Genomic DNA, 13,911 nt, shown 5'->3' with positions numbered 1-13,911 from the left:
TGATTCAACAAAATATTTTGTTGAATATAATCAACAAAATTTTTGCATTGAATCAACCCTCAGATTTTGTTGATTCAAATCGGGGTAATTGGCTGCATCTACGCAGTTTTTTGTTGATCAAAATTTGACAGAAAGTACGTTCAAATCAGATTTTTGTTGAAACAACGTCGATTTTTTGTTGAAACAAACCCGATTATTTTTTCAAAATAAGGTTAGTCTTTTAATTGAATTGACAATGTTGAATTGAAATAAATATAGTCATTATTTATTGATATTTGCCTTTTATTTTATTTTATCCGGTAAAACATTTTTCAATCTGCTCATTGTTGCACCTTGTTTAGCTGTCCTTGAACCGCACCTGGTGTCGGTGCCACCGCCGCCGAAACGACGAGATTGTTAAGTTGTCCCCGTTGTCCCCCGCGTTGAACTGGCCATGTTGCCATTGGCGTTCCGGTGAATCACGGTTACGTTTTTTTCCGCAGAGGTCTGAAAGGGCGTGAAAATCATTGAAAAAAGAGCATTTGTAGTAAAATGCAAAAGCGCTTACCAAACATGTTCCGTCGATGGTTGGTTGGTTCTGATAATACGCAGAAGACAAGGCAGAAGAACTTCTGGCAGCTTCCTCTGCAGAGGTGGCCCAGCTGGTGGCGACGAAATCTCCCCGATTTAACACTTTACACTTGGAATTTTGTTAACAAAAAACACGAACGAAACATTTTGACGTATAGCGAGCACGTGTAAATAGCAATTAATTTCATTTAAATCAAAACACACAGTAAAGTTGATTTAACGCCGTTCATGGTAGAATCAACGCAATAATTTTGTTGTTATTTCCAAAAGAGTTCGACAAAATACACAGAGTAAATTCAACTCTAAATTTTGAGTTGTTTCAGTTGGTTTTGAGATTTGTTTCAACAAAAAATCGACAAGTTAAAACAACAAAATATTTTGTTGATTCAAACAGGCCTTATTTTTCTGCGTGCACCAGCAACTGACACAAATTCGAAACACGGTCAAAGAACTGGAACTGAAGCAAATTCTGGAGAGCAACAACCAAACAACACTCTGATCTGCAAATGGTTTGTTTTCAAAGCCGGAACTCCACGGAACTGACCTGACCACTTGGCGGCGTCGCACGGCGTGCTGTTCCGAACTGGTCGCGACGAACGCAAGACGACAAATGAAATCAGTGGAATGGAAAGTATTTTTGCCTGTGCTGACGACGACGACGACGCCGCGTGGTTGATGATGATCATCATAATTGATGATTACCATCGCAGTCATTACCTTTTCACATCTTTCTCCCGTAAATTGAGTTTTGTTTGGAGTAGAGTGGTGATGATCATGGTGACCACGGGTCTAGTTTGCATGTGATGCGATGTGCACCGAAAAAAAATCACCGACTTTGAGCGGGTTGATTTCATTTAAGGCTCTGAAAGGCATCATCCCCAATCGGCCATTTGGTGGCCATGTTTGTTTTAGAAAAAAAAAAACATTCAAATCTTGATTCAGAATGTTTCAATCAAAAAAAGATTTTCTATGTGTTGTTTGGAGAAGAATTTTATAAACATATAGGTAGTGATTATTTTTTTCAATTCAATTTATTATTTCTGGACCCTGAATTCAGAACCATCATTGAAAGTCATTGACCCAAAAGTAAAAGACACCATCTACCATCTTAATCCGTCTTAGGATCCCATTATTCCTTTTAAAATGTATCGTTCACAAAAGCACATCATGTTGAATGTTTTAAAATCCTTTCCAATAAGCCTTCGAGTTTTTATTTGTTTTTGTTTGCTGGATTTGCCATGATTCTCTTCCATAGCCGGATATCTGAAAACATATGTTCAATCGAGTCTTTATTTTGCTTCGTTCTGAAAACTGATGCTACTCTTAGGGTAATTGTCCACCAACTCACGCGAAATCGGAAAAAGTTGACCCGACCCCGCTTCGTTTTCCGTTAATTTTTGTCTTAAGGGGAGAGTGCATGGTCCGGGAGCGCTTTTTTGTTCATCATGGCAGTGCTGCCAGTAAATTTGAAATTTCAAATTAACTTTTAAAATTTTTTTATGACGATTGATCTTAAATTTTGTGAAGAGTCTATGTTGATCACTTTCATGACCAAGTGGCCACTTGTCCACTCCGGAACCGGTTCCGTCGGATTCCGAACCCGGATGCGGTCATTTTGCGGATTTGTTTGAACCTCATCATGTTTAATATCAAATGGCCTGAAATTTTCTAAGGAATAATTTTTGACCACTTTCATGACCACTTGATGACGCCATATCAAATGGTGTGGAATTTTGACAGATTATTTCTTCAGCCTAGATCCATGGTGTATGCGTAAGCGTGGTTGCCTCTTACCAGTCGGCCTGGGTTCGATCCCAGACAGTCCCGGTGGCATTTCGAGACGAGATTTGTCTGATCACGCCTTCCGTCGGACGGGGAAGTAAATGATGGCCCCAGTCTAACCTAGAGGTTAGGTAGCTAGCTCAGCCCAGGTGTAGGAGTCCTTGGTGGTTAGACAGTTGGACTCACAAAGGTCGTTAGTTCGAATCCCGGGGTGGATGAAAGCTTAGGTATAAAAAGAGTTTTGCATTGCCTCAATAATCAAGCCTTCGGATACCTAGTTTCGAGTAGAAATCTCGCAATCGAGAACGACAAGGCAACGCTGTAGAGCAAACAATTTATTTTTTATGTTTTCATAGCTTTCATGACCGGTTGGCCACTTGTCCTCTCCGAAACTAGTTCCGTCGGATTCCGAAAAAATAGTGTACGAACTTTAGGTGATTGATCATTAACCATCGTCAATAACTGCATGTTTTATTTGGTATATAATTTGAATTATAATTCATTATTATATTTTTTTGACTTTATATATATTACATATTTCTATGAGCTAGAGATTATCAACAAAGCTCATATTTACACAAAACATACTCTGAAATGTCCTCTAGAACCGGTCGGGATTAGTTTTGCGAAAACTTTAACCATTTTCGAGAAATTTGAATTTTAGTAAAAAAAGTCCCCGGTGATGCACTCAATCGTTAAGGGGAGATTAACTTTGCCACACAGGGTTATTTTTTCACTGTTTGATTTTTTATAATTTTTGTATTTAAAATATCGTAAAACCCTTTCAATCAATTGTTGTACACATCATGGAGAATGTTTGGTGAAAATATGAACATTTTTGGGGGTCATCCATAGAAACTGGGTGGTCGATAAACGACGTACTTTTGGTATTTTGATATACACTCGTATCCAATCCGTTCAAATATAGGCAATATGGGTATCAAACTTCATGAAATTCTTCATTTTGTCAAAACATCTCAAAAATGGTCTTCCAAAATATTTTTCAAATCCGGAACCTTTGACAGCTTTTTGATTTATATTGTTTTTATATTTACGTAAGCAAATTTACTGTCCTGGTTTCTACCACACTGAAAAAAATATTCTATTTTCAGTTATCAGTAATGAAATTAAGCTTATATCTGTAAGCCCTTACATCCAATTGAAATGCTGTCAAAGGCAAACTTATGGGAAATTGGACGAGCTTTCCGGTAAAAATATTTACGAGACTGAAAACCCAAATCTGTCATATAGAAATTGCCAAAAACCACAAAAAACCCGTTTTTTCAACATTTTAATTTTTAAAACCGCTGTATCTTCCCAAGGATTGGACAGAGGACAATGTTCAATATGGAGACTTTTATGTAAAATTGTCTGGAGAATCGATCCCCACTGCTGGTTAAAAAAAAAATGACATTTAGACCACTTTTCAAAAAAACAGTTTTAGTAAATGATTTTTGTATTTTTTGCCTTTCTTACTAAAGAAAGCTATAGGGTTTGCTTTTGGCTCCGACGCCAAATCAAACTTCGTTCCCAAATCATTTCTCGAGAAATATTCATTCGAAAAATCTGCAAAAAATCATGGACGATCGATTTTCGACGCCCGATCGTTTGACAATATTTAGGAGAGACTTATCCTGCATTTTTCGTCAGTCTTTTGGTAACATTTTAGGCTATTTCTTCAACAAATTTGAACGAAAAAAACCGTGGCATCACCTTTAAATTTAAGTTTTAGACTTAAAAATCATAAAATCTCATAGATGTGGCGTGTATCTTTGTTTCAGTGTATTTTTTTCAGAATGCCCGTCCAATTTCCTACAAGTTTGTTTTTGACCACTTTTTGATACGACGCAACGGCTTCAAGATACAGTAATTTTTAAATTACAAAATACAAAAATATTTGAATACCTTACGCCCTTCTCAAATGTTATTTTCGAGTACTGTTGGCTCCATATACACAAAAATGGCTTATATAGGCCCAGGATAACATGTCTACAAAGTTTCATTGAAATCGGAGTGGGTCGGTTACAAAAGTACCAGAAAAATTCCTGATTTGAGCTGGAATTGCTCTAATATGAATACAGAAAATATCAAACTTTAAGTTTTCAAAATACAGTAAGGCCTGCAATCGAATCTCCGGATGTCAATATTGAAGGGAACATCGAGAAAGAGGCAATTCCCCGCCAACTCACACAGCAGTTGCCCATACCCACTTACAATTTGCGTACATTTTTGTTCTAAGAGGTAACTTTTGTCCCTGTGCTCCATGCTTCTAGTCGATTCGAAAATGTCATATTTTTTTCGATGGAAAATACATTTTTTGGAATTCTGAGTACGCCATAAAATCGAGCGTTCGATTTTACATAAAAGTTCCTTTGACACCAAATTTCCAAACCATCACCTTTTCAGGCTGCAAATTAAAGAAAACAAAACACTTTTCAGAAAGTTCAAAAATGGAAGGGGTCATACCGCCCCTCCGTCTCGGAATCGTGATCTGGAAAAAAAGTACCTCTTAATGAGTATTAAAGTTTGAAGGCCGAAAAACATTCTTAATCATAAAATTACTCGCATTCTCCTAAAACTTGTCGAGATCTGATTTTCTTTATTGCATTTGAAAGGACTTTTCAAAAATGTGCCATATGGAAATTCTTAGGCTAAGAATATATTTTTTACTTGATAAATTATTTTTAACATGTTCTCAAAATAAACATCAATTTCAAACATTGGTCACAACTCTAGCACGTACTGTCGATCTTTTCTGAGAATACAGTACAGATAATCTTTGCCTAGTTGCGAACCTTCCCTCCGCTCTGGTACCTATACCAATTATGATGATGACGACGATGATCATGCTCGACGTGAACGTGGCTTCTTCTCTTTGAGCGCAGCACCAGCAGAGGAAGTAAACAAGCCACGCGATCGCGAGACCGCCAATCAATGGGAAAGAAACGGAACGTGATTCACTTTCAAGATCACCTGGCGGGGCTTGTTTTGCGGGTGACTCAGGGGAACGAGCGGTTCTCTGTTTTTGCTGACGATCGGAAATGAGATTCTTGTAGAGCAGAGTGTGACAGCCTCAACGAGTTGCGGAGATTGTTGGTTCCGTTGAAAGGATTGGCTTAGTCAAATAAATCAAAACTTGGCAAAGCAATTCGAAGAGGGAGCGTGATTCGGCACCTCCGAAACTTTTGAATACGGCCCGATTGACCATGAACTTGCGAGTCGGAAAGCTAGTCCTAAATTGAGGTCGATCGAAACGTTTCAATCTGCAAATTAACGAGCAAAAAAACATATTGACTTGTACTACTCATGATTGATTGAGAGCGGTACAAGTGAAAAAAAAAACCTCTCTAAATTCGTTTCCCATTTTAAAGTGCATTCAACTTCGTTGGTGGTCCGCAATGGCAGTATGACTACAAGAAGGCATATATGTACATTCGTTAGATGGGGTGGAATCCAGGAATTGGTTCAAGCTTACTGAAAAATTGTTAAAAATTTAGTTAAATTTTCATAAAGTCACTTGGTCGTTCAATATTTGCTAAGATATTTACACTTAAAAATTCAACAATAAATTAGCGAAAAACATCTCGTTTTTCTTGTGTTTTTATTTCGGAAGACATGTCGGAGGCAATTATACAGCGATTCCACAAATTTGGCATGGGAGTTCTTTGGCCAAAATAATAAGACCCATATTTTTTTGTTTAACGATTAGGGTAATCCTATCCGAAAAAGGGTGGTCCAAAGATTACGTTTTTTCGTCAATTTTAGCAAAAACCATTTTTTTTCGAATCATGTCTCCAGAATGACTGAATTAATTTGATAGCGCCACAATTCAACAGAAAGTTTATTAGTTGGGCTTTTGAAGGGAAAAAAATCTGGTGATTTATTGGATCACCTTTTTTCAAAAAGGTCTTATTATTTTGGTCAAAGAACGCCCATGCCAGATTTGTGACAAACCGGAGCACTTTTGATTTGAATACTTCCTGCTTGACGTGGAATCGCTGATAGATTTTTTTAAATCTTTTCTTAAAAAAAATAAAGGTTGTTAAGTTTGGTCATGATTTTTTTTATTTAAGCAGATTTTAATGCTACAAGCAGTGGGTGTAAAGAAACTTCGCACAAACGCCCGTGTTCACATCAAGTCATTAAGGGTATGGAGTGACGAGAAATTAATAAGCATTGAAAAGTGGAATTAAAAATAGGTACCAAATTAATCGGAAACTACGTTCTCATCATCTAAAGTTTTTATGTTTTTTTTTTGAGTGTTTTTGAGACCATTATGAGTCAGAGGTATAGTATTTAAATCACCCAAAAAGCAAAAAAAAACAAATTATTAGACCTTTCATAATTTGATTTTTTGAATATTTTAATCATATTATTAAATTATTATTATTTTTTATATGAACAGCTGTCAAATTGTACAGACAAACCAACGAAGCAAAATTACTTCTTTGGTAATAGAAAACACACAATGTTTCATCCAATAAAAAAAAAATCCAAAGAACTTGCACAGTCATAATGTTTCAATATCACTCTACACAAGTTGAAATTTAGAATGATGAAAAATAGAAAATCGTTCAGCATTTTAATGAAGAATGCGCTTCCCCTTATCATTTTAAGAGGCAGTATTTGTAGATTTTGCTCGGTTTGTTCTAGAGGTCGTATCGAGGTGCTCCGATTTATTCGAATTATTTTAATTCATTCTAAATGAAATTTTTCCAATCAAATTTACTACTCCAATACTTCTAACTAACGTGATATTTTCCAAAGATTCCGAATATGACAAAATTGAGACCAAAAAGTGTCGCTATGGAAGCCTACAGAGCTAAAACTAACGTTGTAAAATGTTAGTTATAGAAAAATCTAAAAATTATGACAAATACTGCGATTGGTCAAAAAGTCAATACCGTACGCTTATAGTCCATGCAATTCCCCAACTTTTGACCTACAGGAGTATGGGTGTTGGCGGAATTTTTGACGGTTTTTTTTACACGCGAAAAAAAAGTTGGAACGATGTTTTTGATCGCAAAAATTACAGATTTGATCAAATTAAGTTCTGCAAAGTTCTAGGATCATCTAGACATTCTAACAAATCACTGGAAAAAAGAATCATCTGAGCAATTCTCTACGAAATCGGTCTTTTTTCTTCAATTTTAATTTTTGTATTTTTTAATCCGACTGAAACTTTTTTGGTGCCTTCGGTATGCCCAAAGAAGCCATTTTGCATCATTAGTTTGTCCATATAATTTTCCATACAAATTTGGCAGCTGTCCATACAAAAATGATGTATGAAAATTCAAAAATCTGTATCTTTTGAAGGAATTTTTTGATCGATTTGGTGTCTTCGGCAAAGTTGTAGGTATGGATACGGACTACACTGGAAAAAAATAATACAAGGTAAAAAAAATTTGGTGATTTTTTTATTTAACTTTTTATCACTAAAACTTGATTTACAAAAAAACACTATTTTTAATTTTTTTTATTTTTTGATATGTTTTAGAGGACATAAAATGCCAACTTTTCAGAAATTTCCAGGTTGTGCAAAAAATCATTGACCGAGTTATGAATTTTTTAATCAATACTGATTTTTTCAAAAAATCGAAATTTTGGTCGTAAAATTTTTCAACTTCATTTTTCGATGTAAAATCAAATTTGCAATCAAAAAGTACTTTAGTGAAATTTTGATAAAGTGCACCGTTTTCAAGTTATAGCCATATTTAAGTGACTTTTTTGAAAATAGTCGCAGTTTTTTATTTTTTTAAATTAGTGCACATGTTTGCCCAGTTTTGAAAAAAATATTTTTGAAAAGCTGAGAAAATTCTCTATATTTTGCTTATTCGGACTTTGTTGATACGACCTTTAGTTGCTGAGATATTGCAATGCAAAGGTTTAAAAACAGGAAAATTGATGTTTTCTAAGTTTCACCCAAACAACCCACCATTTTCTATCGTCAATATCTCAGCAACTAATGGTCCGATTTTCAATGTTAATATATGAAACAATTGTGAAATTTTCCGATCTTTTCGAAAAAAATATTTTTAAAATTTTAAAATCTAGACTAACATTTTAAAAGGGCGTAATATTGAATGTTTGGCCTTTTTGAAATGTTAGTCTTGATTTGAAAATTTTGAAAATATTTTTTTCGAAAAGATCGGAAAATTTCACAAATGTTTCATATATTAACATTGAAAATCGGACCATTAGTTGCTAAGATATTGACGATAGAAAATGGTGGGTTGTTTGGGTGAGACTTAGAAATCATCAATTTTCCTGTTTTTAAACCTTTGCATTGCAATATCTCAGCAACTAAAGGTCGTATCAACAAAGTCCGAATAAGCAAAATATAGAGAATTTTCTCAGCTTTTCAAAAATATTTTTTTCAAAACTGGGCAAACATGTGCACTAATTTAAAAAAATGAAAAACTGCGACTATTTTCAAAAAAGTCACTTAAATATGGCTATAACTTGAAAACGGTGCACTTTATCAAAATTTCACTAAAGTACTTTTTGATTGCAAATTTAATTTTACATCGAAAAATGGAGTTGAAAAATTTTTACGACCAAAATTTCGATTTTTTGAAAAAATCAGTATTGATTAAAAAATTCATAACTCGGTCAATGATTTTTTGCACAACCTGGAAATTTCTGAAAAGTTGGCATTTTATGTCCTCTAAAACATATCAAAAAATAAAAAAAATTAAAAATAGTGTTTTTTTGTAAATCAAGTTTTAGTGATAAAAAGTTAAATAAAAAAATCACCAAATTTTTTTTACCGTGTATTATTTTTTTCTAGTGTAGTCCGTATCCATACCTACAACTTTGCCGAAGACACCAAATCGATCAAAAAATTCCTTCAAAAGATACAGATTTTTGAATTTTCATACATCATTTTTGTATGGACAGCTGCCAAATTTGTATGGAAAATTATATGGACAAACTAATGATGCAAAATGGCTTCTTTGGGCATACCGAAGGCACCAAAAAAGTTTCAGTCGGATTAAAAAATACAAAAAAAATCGAATGACCGAAATCCTAGAGAACTGCTCATCTTGATTGGTTGAGTTATGTCCGAAAACCAGCGAGTTCAAATTACCGTTCCAACTTTTTTGGAGCCTTGTGCTTTGGAATGTTAGAAGACCTTTCGAATGCATCTAGGAGAGTCACAATTGATGAAGTTTTACGGAAAAGCGACCATTTTGAAGATTTTTCATGTTATATGGACCTAAAACTTCAAAGCCCGTTTTACCTACTTCCCTTTGTCGTAGAGGGCTCATATTTGGCATGAGTTCATCTCAGGGCTTTTGTTAATTTGATTTGGTTAACCGCGGTGGATTTTCTTGAAATAATTCGAACTGTCAAAAATCCACCAAAGCATCTACCACATTGATCGCACAAAAATCTGTGGTAGAAAAGTACACGGAGGATCGGCATTACACGAAATCGAGTTCGATTACACGAAATTCAGTTCAGGTACGATTACATACTTTCGTGTAACAGGGGTCGAACTGGATTTCGTGTAAAATCGAAATTGAAATGTTTCACCGGGTGAAAATTGCATATTGCCTACATTTGGGCGTTTTAGGATTTTCTTTGGAATACTTTGGAGAAATTAAATTTCAATTTAAATAGATTGAACAATGTATTTATTTATTAAAATTCTATGAATACAATATATTAAAGAAAAACAACTGATTTCACAATACTGTAATAGTCTTTTCTCGTTGTACATGCTCTTCGGCAGCGGACTGTTTTATGGTATAGTTGTCGTTGTAGATACCCACGGTGAAACCGACCACCTTCGGAACGTCGCGAATGTCAGTCTTCACTTCATGTCCAGCAGCTCGTCCAGGTTCCCGCCGCGGTTCGTGAAACTTGTGGAACGCGCGATTTTTCTTCAGTCCGTAGACATCGGCAGAATAGTCAAGGTTGTACATTTTTGTGACTTTGGTCACGGACCGCAGGCGGATTTCGTGCAAGGACCTTGTTTTCTTTCGGCGCTTGGGATAGCTATGCTATGAGGCTACGCACCCGACTGCCCTTTAACTTCAAATCGCTCAGTCGGACATTTTTCCCGGTTCGGGGCCTGCGGATTGTCCGAGTAGATCGGGGTTGGGGGGCACTCGACCCGGAATGCTAGCGTGAACTGGAGCATGACAGAAAACGTCTAACGGAGTGGCTGCTGCGCTGTGAATAAAATAAAGTTGAAAGATTGATTTCTAAATTTGCTTGATGGGAACATACCTAGCAGGCACGACTAACGGCCTGCAGGACAACCAACTTTCGGTTTGGTTCGGTCACGCTCTTCACGTAATGGTTGCGAATGGTCTCACTGCCACTGTCGATCTCCACAGTGCGAGTGCGGACTATTTCTTGGCTTCGTTCCATTGTGGTTAGGTGTCCTTTAACTGCCGGGGACGTTCGATCCGGGTCGCGTTTGGAAGCATCATTCTCTGGAACTGGAGTTGAGCAGAACGTCCAGGAGTCGACCAGGGGAAGGAGGGGAATGTGAGGGTTGTGGGTGCGCAAGAGATTGCGACAGCACTTCAGCACCATTCATGAAGAGGAGAGACGCTACTGGTCGATATTGGTTGAGCGCGCTCTCCAGACTTAAGGCCACCTCTTGTGCCAGGGCCTCCATCTATGCAGGAGTTGTCACTTCCGTACACGGTTCCGGGAAGGTTGCGCTATGAATAAAATGTAGATGAGAGGTTGATGGTTGAGAATGTTTGATGGGTACTTACCAAGCTGCACGACTTCCAGATCAGCTGCGGCTTTCGGAGCCAAGTCTGAAGCGCGAACGGGACGAGCAAGTTCCGTAATGCTTCTTCGTCGTATTCGTCGCTTTCAAGTTTGTCTCCTCTCTCCATAATTTTAGGTTTTTGGTAGCTGCTCTTGCTGCAGCGGGTGCAACCTGGAAAGCGGGAAACATACATTTTATCAGTTAAATCAAATAATTACTAGTGAGAACGACATACTTACCGTCCCGTAACTGTCCGTCTCGGGAGTCCTCGCCGGTTTGGATTGTACACTGTTGGTTCTGGTCAACTCCTTCTAAAGCATCTGAGACCGCCGCAGCCAGCGTGAGGACGCCACCTCACCGCGTACTTGCTGCGGCTGACCAGCGAGAGGGACGATCGCGTTTGGAATCAAGAAACGCTGCTGACGGGAGATGGTGACGGGTGGACTTGTTGCTGGTTCACACCGGTGAAAGAGACGCTTCGTGCTTGTTCCGGATTCTGCTGGAGTAGAGGGGGGACGGGACCAGCGGGACGACTTGCTTGTGATTGTGATCCGACGACGAGGATCGGCGAGACTTTTTGTGCTTGCGGGTGGGGACATCCGGTTAGACGGAGCACTTATAGTTACTGTAGTTGTACTGCTGATGATGTTTTTTCCGCTTTCTTGAGCAGCTTCGCTGGAATTGAGCGATTTCTTCCCCGAGGGTCCAGCCGACGCGCACCTGATTCGTGCCGGACTCAAATCGGCCGGGACTCAAACTGAACCGGGTTGTCTTGTGAAAAAAAATAATGGATTGTATTAGTTGTATGTCTTCTTGCCTTTTCCGATCTTGGCCGACTTCGAAAAATCATTGCCGGTAGATACAATTCCGCTTCCCCCAGACCGGGGAACCAAAAATTTAACCGGAATTGATTACAAAAGTGTTTACCAGCCCGCAGTTCTTCGTTTCCGGCTTGGGGGAATCGAAATCTTTAATTTCCAGCTCTTGGCAGACAGATTTCAAAAAATCATTGCCGGAAGGTACAATTCCGCCTACCTCAGACCGAAGAATCAACCATTTAATCGAGACTGGCCATAAAAGTGTTAACCAGCCCAGAATTCTCTATGATCCGGTTGGGGGATGCGGAATCATGCATTTCCCGATTTTGGCCGACAGATTCTCAAAATCATTCCGGAAGAACGAATTGTACGGTTCACACGGAAACCGGCCACAAATGGTCCACCGTTTCGGAATTCTTCGTTGTCTGGTTTTAGGGAAGCGGATGGAATCATGCAATTCCGGATTTTTGCCGACACATTGCCAGGAATTGTGCCGGAAGGTTCAAATCTGGTTCCCCCAGACCGGGGAACCAAGAATCTCACAAAAAAATCGGCCGCAAAAGGGGCACCGATACAGAATTCTACGTTCTGCTGTTTGGGGGAAGCAAAATCTTGCGTTCCCCGATTTTGGCCGGCAGATTGCCAAGAATTATTCCGGAAGATACAATTCCGCTTCCCCCAGACCGGGGAACCAAGAATCTAACCGAAACCGGTCACTAAAGTGTTGGGGAAAGTGGAATCTTGCCTTTTTCGGCAACTCGAAGCTAAACTTACCTAAGCACTTTCTCTTGCCACCAGCTCCAAATTTGCACTATAGTTGGTGCACCGCCGCTACAACCTGCTGCTGCTGTTGCTGCTGAGGGGGCATTTGCATTTGCGAAGCGGCACAGGCCGTAATCGATGCCATCAAGTCGGTAGACGAACTTGGGCTGATGGGACCGCCGCCGCCCATCACCGGGCGAATGTGGTTCTGGTGCAGCTGATGGCGTGGATGTTGGGGCTGGTGGTGGGGTGGGAATGAGCCGTAGTTCGGAAGGGCTGGCTGGCTGGGTTGTTACTGTTGCTGCTGCTGCTGGACCGGACTCCTCATCGGCGGTGGAATCAACGGTCGGCCCTGGCCCTCAGGTGCTGTGCCATCTGGTGACGAATCTGCTGACGAGTTTTGGAAGAGGCAAGATTGAGTTTAGAAAAAAAAATCCTTACGAAAATAATCATTTCAAACCAACCTTTCGTGTCTCGGCTGCTTGTTGAACGTGATCAGCTTCTGCTCGTAGAACAGCTCCGACGTAAACTTGATGATCGTTTCGTGCGCTCGGTAGTTTTCGCACAGCAAGATCTTACACGGGAAATCGTTCGGGTAGTGATCGTACAGGCGCTCCAGCAGCGAAATGTCCAACTTGCGCTCCATGGCATAGTTCGATAACAGCTCCGGGGACATTTGCATGTGGTCACCGGCCAGCACGATGCGCGTCTTCTCCTTCGCCAGCGCCATGGAGTGCAGCACCTAATAATAAAAAAAGAGATAATTTAAGGTTAGTTTTAAGTTTGAAAATCCCGCCGGAAGATAGATTTGCACTTCTTCCAGAACAGCATTCAGCAATTCTTGGTAATTCGTTTTGAGGGCGTGTCCCAAATGTTTTTGTGGCCGGATTCGGTTGATTTCCTGGTTCATCGGTCTGGGGGAAGCGAAATTCTATCTTCCGGCAGGAACTTAAACAAATCTGTCGGTTGCGGCAGGAAAGTGCAAGATTTCGGTTCCCCCAGACCGGATAACCAAGAATTACAGGCCAGTGAATGTTTTTGTGGCCGGATTCGGTTGATTTCTTGGTTCTTCGGTCAGGGAGAACCGAAATCTTGCACATTCCGGCCGCAACCGACAGATTTGTACAAGTTCCTGCCGGAAGATAGTATTTCGCTTCCCCCAGACCGAAGAACCAAGAATTCAACCGAATCCGGCCACAAAAACATTCACTGGCCTGTAATTCTTGGTTTTCCGGTCGGGGT

The 13,911-nt window shown here is 39.2% G+C and overlaps 2 long non-coding RNA genes across 2 annotated transcripts in view; one reads left to right on the top strand and one right to left on the bottom strand.

Moving 5' to 3' along the window:
• LOC128093192 (uncharacterized) overlaps positions 1–13,911 on the top strand; it is a 154,865-nt gene that overhangs the window by 138,285 nt on the left and 2,669 nt on the right. The window lies entirely within an intron of this gene.
• LOC120424965 (uncharacterized) lies at positions 10,074–13,014 on the bottom strand. Its single transcript, XR_005606450.2, has 5 exons — positions 12,682–13,014; positions 11,329–11,860; positions 11,091–11,260; positions 10,591–11,033; positions 10,074–10,533 (listed from the first exon to the last, which is right to left on the bottom strand). It is a non-coding gene; the product is annotated as an uncharacterized LOC120424965 (long non-coding RNA).

This window comes from Culex pipiens, chromosome 2, assembly GCF_016801865.2.
Source record: "Culex pipiens pallens isolate TS chromosome 2, TS_CPP_V2, whole genome shotgun sequence".
Lineage (NCBI taxonomy): Eukaryota > Metazoa > Arthropoda > Insecta > Diptera > Culicidae > Culex > Culex pipiens.
Note: the sequence above shows the minus strand (reverse complement) of the source record. Positions and strands in the feature narration are given on the sequence as shown.